Below are 11,296 nucleotides of genomic sequence, written 5' to 3' on the forward strand. Positions count from 1 at the left end.
CATTGATAAAATTAGTATTACAAAAAGGCGCAGCTTTTCCTCATTTTCTGACTACAGAGCTGTGTTTCTTCCTGCCATAGTTACCATCACTCTTCCCTTGGAATATTCCCTGAGCACCAGGCCAACTGACAAACTCGCTGGACTGCCTCATTAAAAGAGAGCATGTTTTCCTCTGCAGTGCATAGCCATAGACGACAACGAGTCAAGGTCAGTCATCTTAGTGCTTCACAGGGAAATAATGCCAATCTATATGGATTTCAACCCATGGCAAATATCCGTGTTGACTTTAAGGACCACAGCATGAATGGGTTGGCAGCTTAACTACAGAAAAAGAGTTGCAGAACTTGAATGCAAGAAGCCAGTATGCTCATCCACATCCAAAAACCTGAATCTTCTGATGTCAATTTACAGCATATAAGAGTGATAGGATAACGTGATCGTTAGTCTAATTCTGCATTACAATTGCTTGCAAAATTATGCAAGCTCATATAAAAAAATAACATTCATTACCATCAACATTTTCCTTATCAAATCTCATTGTTAACAGCACAGCAGTAGTTGGATAATCTGCTAGGGCTGAACTTAACACAGCAGTCTTCATCTTCATTCCAACATTGTTTTTTTCTACCTTGAATTGGTATGCAAAAGATTTCACACCTGCCCCATTCAACAGATTCAAGATTCAAGACCACATATCACAACTTCTCAGAGGTTAAACAAATACACTTGACCTCCTAATGAAATGCAATGGCTGATGTTAGCTTCTGTCACCACCCTCCTGGCAGCATCAGCTCCTCCTGTCAGTCACTTTTCAAGGACAGTTGGCTGGTTGACTAAAAAGGTCACCTCCAGAAGTATGCATGGGGCTCCAGGATTAAAGCCTTGAGAGCAGGCCCTTACATCTAAGGTATCAGACTGACACACTGCCAGAAACATAGTGCTATATAATGACATATTATCTGCAATTAATTGTGATCATATGGTCACTGTAAGTGACAGCGATCTCAAGCAAGTTAACACATCTGTAGTTTCTTTCTTGCAACTGCAGACTGCTCCATGTTGAGGTTACAGTAAGGATCTAGGTCATCTGAAAGGTCCCTTCTAACCCAAACCATCCTATGACGCTGTGATCTGTATACTGGGTGTGGCTTTGTGCTCAGGAATGATTTTTCCCACAAAAGTATGTTGACAGTACCTATAACAATTCAAGAATCCACAATTTTCCCTACAGACTCCTGGGCTGTAATTAATTTGTTCATTACGAATGCTGTGATCATGCAGATTAAAGCATGAATCTTAGTGCTGGGGCACATCTTAGGTAAATGAAAGTGTAGTTTTGTGTGAACTACCTACCTCCAAAGCAAAAACACATTCAAGTCCTGCTGCGGACTGGAGGGTTGTTCTTTATGTTGTCACATTGCAGCTAAAGGAGCTGAAGAAGCTCTTAAGTCTGAATTTCCTGTAGGCTAGGTCAAGGTTATAACGATCTGGAGAAAGGACCATGATCTCTTTTAGACCTGTCCCATGGAGTATATTTTCATTTCAATGAGACAGCACCAATTTTGCCTATTTTTTTTAAGCAAAACAGTCCACATTCAGTGGTGGATCTCCATACCGATATACTTCAGTTAAGAAAATTCTCTAATGCTAAAATAACCTTATTTCATTTATGCATAATTTTCCAAGCAATATAAATGTTAAAGGTAAGGGCTGTACAAGTTGGTGAATTAGCACCAGGGATTCAGAAGATGAGCTGTAATTTGGAAGCTCACAGTGCTGTGGTAGCTTATGGACAATGTGTTTTCTCCTCCCAGCAAGAGCTCCAAGGATTATCTTTACTTGATTAATTTTTTAAGCGTGTGGGTACCATCAAGATGGTTTTACAGTATTCTTGTTTCCTGGGCATTTGTCTCTGCACAGCTCATCACCTGGCACACTTTCTCAACCTTGTTGTTATGAAAATTCAGGTCTTCCTCCCTTCTTCTCATCAGCATGGACGTATACTGACAGCGGCTCATTGTCATTCCCATGAGCTTTTCTGATTGCCTCAAGTGCAGCTTTTGCACTTCCATTACCAAGCCATCCTTATTCCTCCTGTTGCTTTGCCAGCAAATCTACGATCTTATCACCGACACCGATAAGTGATCTCCTTGTTTACCTGGCCCTTCCAAGACAGCTCTAATACTGTTGCAGTTGTTCATGACAGAATGAAGAGGGGGGAAAGTGGGCTAGTGCCGTTGAAAACATAGCAACGTTGCTGTCTGTCCACAAGTTGCATATAATACCATTATTGCGCTGCTCCTTTTTCTTATTATCGTGCCACAAAACTTTATTTGACACTTTTGTATGGTTATCAGCCCAGCCAGGAAAATGGGAAGTAAACTTCACCTTCCAACCGTGCAAGCATTTTGATGCTTTGGGAAGAAGATGAGGAAGCAATGAGCAGGTGGCCATTAGAAGGACAGCACAGCAGTAAGTAGGATTACCTGAGAGTCTTTGAAGCTGATGCAGTGCTGTGAGATGTTATAACGGTTCAGTACTGGAATCAGATTATCTATTTCAGGCTCCAAAAATGGAATCCTCTATCACAAAAATCTCTGCAGCTTTCTGGAAACTTGTAAGAAATTGACCAGCAATCTGGGTTCAAAAGATTGGCCAAGGGATGTTTGCCTTATAAGAGAATTTTAAGAAGTAGCTGAAAATGTTTTCACATTTTATAATGGCATCCCGTTTTAACACTCCAAAAACTGATGAAAATCACAGAATTAGTAAACCTGCTTCTGCACTAATGTTAGGATACCTCAAGAAAGAAATGGTGGTGATGAGTACCTTGAGGTGCAGCTCTATAGTAACTACGTCTGGACACGGTCACCATCATTTACTGAGATGCTTAAGCTACCCCTTTTACCCTAAGAAAAGTGATTTTCTAAAGGCCAACATTTTGCTGTTTCATACATGGAAGTAGGTAAAGCCAGAAGTACTGACAAGAGCACGTGGGAGAAGCACAGACAAACAGCAGAGTAGTAAATAGTGCAACACGTTTATCTGTAGTTCTTCCAGGTCTGCACAAGTAGAAAGGTGCAACATCTGCAACGACAAATACTGCACTACTTAAACCAGTAGAAGCCATTAGTTATGCTGAGTCAAAACGTAAGCGTTCACACATCAGCAGCTAGCAACTGAGGCTGTCTTATTGCTGTACTGAAAAAAATCACATCAATGAAATCACTTCAGATAGTGGCATTGCCAATACGTATCACAAGTTGTTTCAGCCTCTCACAGCTTTACCTTGAGACACACAAGCAAAGGCTAGCTGCCACTGGCAAGCGAGTTATAATCAGTTGTGCACATACGCAAGACTATTTCAATGAAAGCAAAACAAAATCCATGATTCAATACCAATATAAAACATTAAAAAGTATCCAGATTATAAAATCTGAGACAACAGTCTCTAAAGGTATTAGACAAAATGGTTATACATCTTTATTTTTCAGGCTATGTTTCTTTTCAAAAGGAACTTGCAATCAAGTTCTGCACTGCTGTATGTAAGGGTTTTATTTGTCCAGGCATGGTTGTGTAGTAAAACAGTTGTAGTGGCTGTGTTGGCTTTCCTATTCCTCAGACTGAGAAACAGATCTCTGCTATTCAGTTGTGCAGTAAATAGTCGGAGAAGGCTGAGAACTCTGTTACTGCAAAACTGACACATCAATTATTTGGGAGAGGGGCTTGCTTATCTCATCTGCTATCTTGTGTACTAATTAAATTGATGGATTATAAGACAGGGAGAAATCTTCAAAGCTGTTCAAGGAACGCTGGAGGCACTTGGTGGAATCAAATGCAAACAGTTTGATGGTTAACAGGATACAATTAAAGGCACAAGTAATACGTTACAATACTGCCCATGGGTTATCAGAGAGCTCTACCCTCCCCCAAAATAGGTGTATTAATGGTAGTACATTAAGGAACACTTCAGCACTTAACCTCAGTATGCAGTTAGCTGATTCTTTGGGGAAGTCTGTTTTTTAATATTTGTTTACTGTATTTTAGCTTGACAAGATCACAGCTCAGTGTTACTTGTGTATGGAATCATATCTATTATACTACACGACTTTGTATGTAGACAGCAATAATTCTCTCCAGTATTGCATTATAAAAATTTTAGAAGTATGATTTAGCTTGAAAACGAAAACCCTACCTAAAAATGTTATTTGTATTCCAGCATACATACAGTTTGATACCATGGTGATAAAACACACAAAAATATTTAATACCAGAACCTGATTTGAAGTGTCCGGAAGAATAAAGACCTGTGAATTATGGCAAGATGCAACTAATGTGACAACTTCATCTTTATAACTGGATTACTGAATTTACATTTGGAGGCTACACAGTTTAGGTGTGATAAAAACCTCTCAAGTTTTCACTGAGCTCCAGAGTATAAAGCCATTGGAATTTCATGCTGTTTTTCAGCATGAAAAACAATTCAATTGAATGGGATGCCATGCTTCCCTTCCATCCCTATCCCACAAACAATACCTCAGGTTCTGGGAGGCTTAACAACACCATTTAGTCCTTAGTTTCAATCTTGTTAACCCATAGCAAGGAGAAATTAAAAACAATTCTGAAGTTTTTCTGCAAGAAAGACTTCTCAAATCATGATTCTTACATGAAGGCTACAATCATGAAACCTACAATATCAAGGGTTAGCTACCATGTTTGTACTGTTGGAAAGAAGTTAGATCAATACACAGAAAACTTGAGCTTTAGACTTACTGAACAGTCTTGAATTTGCTTGCCATGTTATCTCATTTCAAAAAGTCATTTACTCCTGCCTACAGGAAAATGATTTAATGCACAGCAAAAGGCTTTTGCCGCTCCTGTCCGACTCGGTTTTTGTAATGTGCCAATGAAATGCCATCCTGAATGGCAGCATCTAAGGGCAACAGAAGGGAAGCAGACAGGATGAATAAAAAATTCAAAGGATCCAGTCAAGATTTTAGATTCATCATTTCAAAGTCAAGTCATTATGAGAAGTATTTTAATTCTTCCCTCTCAATCCCCCCCAGAATAATCCAGAGCTTGATTTTATTTGATATTATGTGATTAATTCTTGGCAGAAGAAAAAGTTTGTCTAACATCAACCTCCTGGTTGCCCACCTGGTACAGAAGCTGCTCCTTGCAGATATGACCTTATGGCAGAAAGGGCACACAAGCCAGCTCCTCTTTCCATACTCTCCACTAGGAACAGGATATTGTTGCTTTGCACATCCCTTGCCAAGCTCAGTCCCACCTCTGCTTTGCCTTTGCTGATCTCATCAGCAAATCTCATCTCATCTCCCACTCCGTGCATTTTTTCATCTTACCCCTCAGTTTGACCAGCAGGTCTTTGCTCAGCCGTACCACTTTCCTGCCTCCCCTGCTGGACTTCTTGCACAGGGAGGTCAACATATTCTGGGAATGCATTGAGAATAGTCTCTTCGCTAGTACCTTGTTAACATTTGGAGTTGTACTGAGACACTTATCAGCTCGGAAATGCTACAGGACACAGGTTACAATTGGAAACAAAATTTGCTCAACTATCATGCTTTTGTTGTAAGTCCTCTTCAAAGCAAAACTGGGCAACAGACTTAGACTAACAGCTATGTACAGACTAGAAGTTGCAATGGTGTTAGTAATTACATACAATGAAACTGAACACTAGTTTAGATAGGACTTACATTGTGCTCTTAGCTAAAACCAAAACAATTTTAGTCAGTGTTGGCAGCTGACTTGGAGTCACTTAGTCTCTGGAATGGATTTAAGCCAAGCATACGATGGTATTCAGCAGCTTAGTCTGATTTCTCCAACCTTGTTTCTGAACAATGGCAGCACTCCATTTTTATGAGATGAGGATAAGAAAGTGACATAAAGGCTGCTAAATTGGCTTCTGTCTGTCACTGGGAGGAAATACAAAGATATACGATTACTATTAATGGGTTTAAGGTTTGACAAGTCAGTGTCTATTAAAGAAACACATCCATCTAAAATATTCTTAATCAAATCAGCACAGAATCTCCCTGCATCTGATCACAGTTCCAGAAACTTAATGTATTTTAGAGCTTTTTCTTAAAAGAAGAAATGTTGCAGGGTAGGCTTTTCACTACAATAATTCTCATAAAGCAAAGGTGACAAAGTCTCTATGTTCCTTGACTTAGGAGTGCTGATTTTATTCACATTCATGAGGAATATTAGCATCTGGCCAAATAAGAATGCTCCTAGTTGAAAATCACCTTCAATTTCACAGTATACAGGAGCAGAAGCTGTTATAGAGAGGCACAGAGAGCAGCTTCCCAATTCCTGACCTGGCAGTGACCTCTTAAATCGCTCCCAGTGCCTTTCTTAGGAAATGCAATTCACACAAAGTGGGAAGAGTCAGAGCAGGGCAGTACTGACATGGGTCCCAAGCAGGCAGCTTCCTCCCTGCTCAGGATTCTGAGCTAATTCATAGCTCACAGATCACTGCTGGGGTTTGGCACTCAAACACATCAGGTAAAAAGGAGATGGCAAGCAGGGAAACAAAGCAGGACTACTTATGGTGGTCAGAGAATTGCTTAATGTTAATAGACAGTGTTTTTCCCTTCTTCCCTTGGTAAGGAAAAGCATTTACGCTAAAATTCCATTTATAGGTGTCTTGTTTCTTTTGACCAATAATGTAAGAAACTTCCCTTAAAAAGCTGAATTCATCTTTGGAAGCCTTCCCCTCATTCTTTAACAGAAAGTCTTGTGCTGCTTGAACTGCAATTTCAGCTAAAAGAAAAAAAAACAAACTATTCCAGGCAGCATTAACACATTCAGGTTGGATATTAGGAAAAATTTCTTCTCTAAGAGAGCAGTCATGCCCTGGCACAGGCTGCCCAGGGAGGTGGTTGTGTCACCATTCCTGGAGGTGTTCAAGAAACATGCAGATGTGGTATGAAGGGGCATAGCTTAGTAGGGAAATACTGGTGGTAGATGAATGGTTGGACTGGATGATCTTGGAGGTCTTTTCCAAACCTGGTGATTCTAGGAACATAAGAATCACAAAAGCCATAGAAGTTATTCCATTCACACAGGAAAAAAGTGATCTCAAATACTCCATCCACGCCAGTACATTGCTTAAGAAAAATGTTATGAGGACTCTTCCTGCATTGGCAATATCAACAATCACTTCTATGAACATTCCAAGCAATGGTTTTCTACAAATTCATCATTAAGATGAATACTTCAGAAACTGGCTTAATTTTTAGTGATCTGGATTCTACATTGTGAAAAAGCCTACAATTCCATGCCAAGACCATACTTACACATACATTACCATTATTTCCATAGGAGATTACTTAGCAATGACCCCAAGGTGAATATATACAGTCAAGTAGATACTGAGTAACAGTAGATCCAGTAATGCAAGAGACCTTCATTTTGGTTCCTTGTTCCTGCTTATCCAAGCTATCTGAGGCTTTAGGGAAAAATAAAATACTCACATCCCATTGCCAAAGTGCTTCCTTTTAATTATTTTCCATCAGAACTTTCCAAAGAACATTTTATTTCAAGTGAGGCCCTGTTACCAAGGTGGAATAAAGTTTAATGGTTTCTTGATAGGTTTTCTTATCAGTATTCTCATTTCAGTAACTTTTACAGTCTACACAGAGTTCCATATTGCAATAAGACACTCTTCATCATTTTTAAAAGATATGGAATTAAGGATTAGCCAGTAAATATTACTGCCACCAGACATCTGAGTGCCACATGACTTTCACTTTGGAATAATCTCCCTCCCTTCCCCCCCCACTTTCCTGATTTTCATGGAGATTTGATTTTTTAACTCACTTTAGAGTCTTTTTTTTTTTTTTTTTTAATTAAATTCTGGGACTTTGAAGAAAGTTGGGGATTTTTTTGGTAGTCTTTTTTTCTCAGTAGCCCTCAGCATACTTTAACCCACATCGGGCACTTGAACCGTATTACTCATCTGCTGCGCTCTGTACACTAGATTGATGTGCCATTGTTTGCAGAAGAATATATATATAATTTTTTTGAGTTGGAAGGGAGGCTTGAAGCTCATCTAGCTCAACTCCCCTGCAATGAACAGGAGCACCACAGGTCCATCTGGTGCTCAGAACCCCATCCAGCCTGACCTTGAATGTCTCCAAGAACAGGGCTTCCCCCACCTCTCTGGACAAACTGCCAGTGCAACGCCATCCTTTATTGTACAAACTTCCTTATATCCAATCTAAACCTCCCCTCTTTTAAAACCATTTCCTCTTGTCCTATCTCAACAGACCCTGCTAAAGAGTCTGTCCCTGGCCTCCCTTTAGATATTGACAGGCTGCTCTCAGCTCTCCCCACCACCTTCCCTTCTCCATGCTGCACAGCCCCAGCTCTCTCAGCCTGTCCTTGCAGGAAGGTGTTCCATCCCTTTCATCACTCCTGTGGCCGTCCTCTGGACCCACTCTAAAATGTATATCAATATCAGATGTAGCATTCTTGCTTTCTCAGGCTTCAGCACTGCATTAGGGAACATATTCACCCAGTTCCCATTGGCAGTCCCCATCAAAAAGACAGGAAGCAGGCTTGGTTTGCGGCCTAAGGAAACATCAGCAAGTGAAGTTCTTATTAAAGCATCAGGTGTATTTTTGTGCTTGCTGTTCAAATGTATAGGTCACATTATCATTAAACAGTATCTAGAATTCAAATGTTAGGAAGCAAGAGAATGAGTGAGAAGATACAAATATGAACAATTAATCTCCAAATTAGAAAAACTGGATCAAAAATCAGTCACCACATGCAGCACACACTGGATTGCTACAAGATACATTTATATTGCAGCTGTGGTTTTGAACGGAAAACAGTATTTTAAAAGCCATTTATTTTTTCTGATTACTGGTGTTTAAGTCTGTATTTGATCTGTACTTCTGCATGTTTGCCAAAATATGGTGATTTACTGAAATTCAATATTGCTGATCAGAGATAACAAAGTGACCTGTGCAAAAAAAAATAAAGCTTGGAATCTTTCTCTGATATTGAGTAATGGTAACCTTTTTACTGTGTTTTTAGAGCATATGGTAGGGAGATCTTTGTGGACTACATTAATCCTTTCTTTCTGTGAAGTATGTACCTTCAAAGTTCACTTTGGCATTTCTCACACGCTTGACAATATAGGATCAGGCAAAGAGATAGCAGATTCATTAAAGAGTTATTAAAACTGCAAGAATTCACATTCAAAACAAGGACAGCACAGTTATCCCATTCTTACAGCATTTATCCGGTTTAATGTAAGAAGAAATATAGTTTATCAGCCACAAATAGGATGGCCTACACAAAGGCAGCTCTCCTGCTCCTGTCAGCACGCTCCCGGAACTGAAGTACGCTGTAATATGGCCCAGGGTTCTCATTGCCTCCATGTTATCTGCCATTAACCTTCTGCCCAGACTGTGGCAAAAATTACTTGTGTATTAAACCAAACCCACAATAACAAACACTGTAGCTCAAGCATTAAGATCTCACGTAATTTTAATGTGAGCTAATTCTTTACTGACGGGTCTATGGCACAGCTGCAAAGTGTATAAGGTACCAACTTCAGCATCCTAAGTTTCCAGGTAACAGAGTAAGCATTCCTCTGTTATGTAGGAGGCACTTAGAATTAATTTGCTCACGGCTTTGCAGTGCAGAGCTCTTCCTTGGGGGTTTTACTGAGACTTTAAGCAGTACAGCTGAAGTTTCTTTTTCCTAGCTGGCTTTTTTCCTGATCACTGTTCTTTCTAATCCACACAGCTAGAGTTTTTAAAATCAAGTTGAGTCATTTAGGAGCTGGCTGGTATCATGCTTTTTTAATGTCCAGTCCTTAACTGTTTTCCCAAGAGGGTCATAGACCCTCATTGTGTCAGAGACCAAAAACAATCTTCCCTTTCACATAAATGTAAATTCCTACCTTCTGTATAGACTGCAGTCAAGGTTATCTTCTTGTATTGCAGTTACTAAACTCTTAACACAGACCAGTCAAGAAGCCTTGTCCATCAACACATGCACACTCCTCTTCTAAACTAAGAAGCACAAGAGGGAAAGCATAGGGCTGCCTAACCTTTGCTGAGGTCTCTTAGAGAAGGCATCAAGTCACAACCACTGCAGAAGTGACAGCATGCTGCTCCCTATAGAGGGATCTCACATGTGGCTGGTCTGTCATCATGACTGGAAGAAGGACAGGAGAAGGGAGGGACAGAGAAGCCAGTCAGAACTTTGGCCAAGAGAACAAACAGATATCAACCAGTGCCACAGGAGCATCCTCAAATTATAGTGAAAGGCCCCACTCAGAACTCCTTTTACCTTCCAGAAAGTTTTCATCACATGCCAAAGAATATCACTTACCTTCATTGAAACAGCTCAGTAGGTTCTACAGAAGTCAGGAATTTCACTTCTTCGTGTGGCATTGCTCTGACATTTCAGGGCCAGCTGAACTCAGTTGAATCCAGTCTGACAGAGCATAGCCCTTTCCTGTATCTACTGAGAGGATTGCCACTTTAAAATGCAACACACATCAATATGTAAGGAAGCTGAACCTCAGCATATGACAGATTTTAAAATACCACTCAATTGCTTGTAGTCTGTAACCTGCAGGGCTGGACACCTTGTTATGAAGAAGTGGGAAGATTCACAGCTCCCCAGCAAGAGGCACTACACTGCACCCAACCAAGGAACTGGAGAAACAGAACTCCCACAGTGATCTAAAATGCTCCTCCACATGGGCAAATGCCATCATGAATATTTTTGTATTGAAGTTCACCAGTACTAACTAAGGTTCAGAAAAACCCAAGTGACATCAGCTATAGTAGATGCAAAGGCAAACAGGATCTCCAGAAGCTTCCTAGGAGAAGGTACATATCTTTCATTTGAGGTATGCACCATTAATAGACTGTCACATTTTCAGTTTGTTCTTCAGTTTTCTGACTTACCCCAAATTACTAGCAAGCCCTTTACACTGAACAGCTATTGGGAGCCTGCATGGAGTTATTACTCTCAATGCACAGGCCCTTGAAAGATAAGCTTTCTTTACAGCCTTTAAAGGTAATACCTTTGTTAGAGAGTTCCCAAAGGCCAAAACCACCTGCAGGGACCCAACTCCATATCGAAGCTACACTGAGTTCTACTGGCTGGGTGAAAGAGGAGGTAGATAACAGAACATGAATTTCTGCACAGGTATTTTCAGCACAAGAAGCACAGATTTCTCAAATGATCTGACCACAAATATGCTCAGAATGCACTAAGTCTGCACAAGTCACCCAGCTTC

This window comes from Gallus gallus, chromosome 9, assembly GCF_016699485.2.
Source record: "Gallus gallus isolate bGalGal1 chromosome 9, bGalGal1.mat.broiler.GRCg7b, whole genome shotgun sequence".
NCBI classification, from domain to species: domain Eukaryota; kingdom Metazoa; phylum Chordata; class Aves; order Galliformes; family Phasianidae; genus Gallus; species Gallus gallus.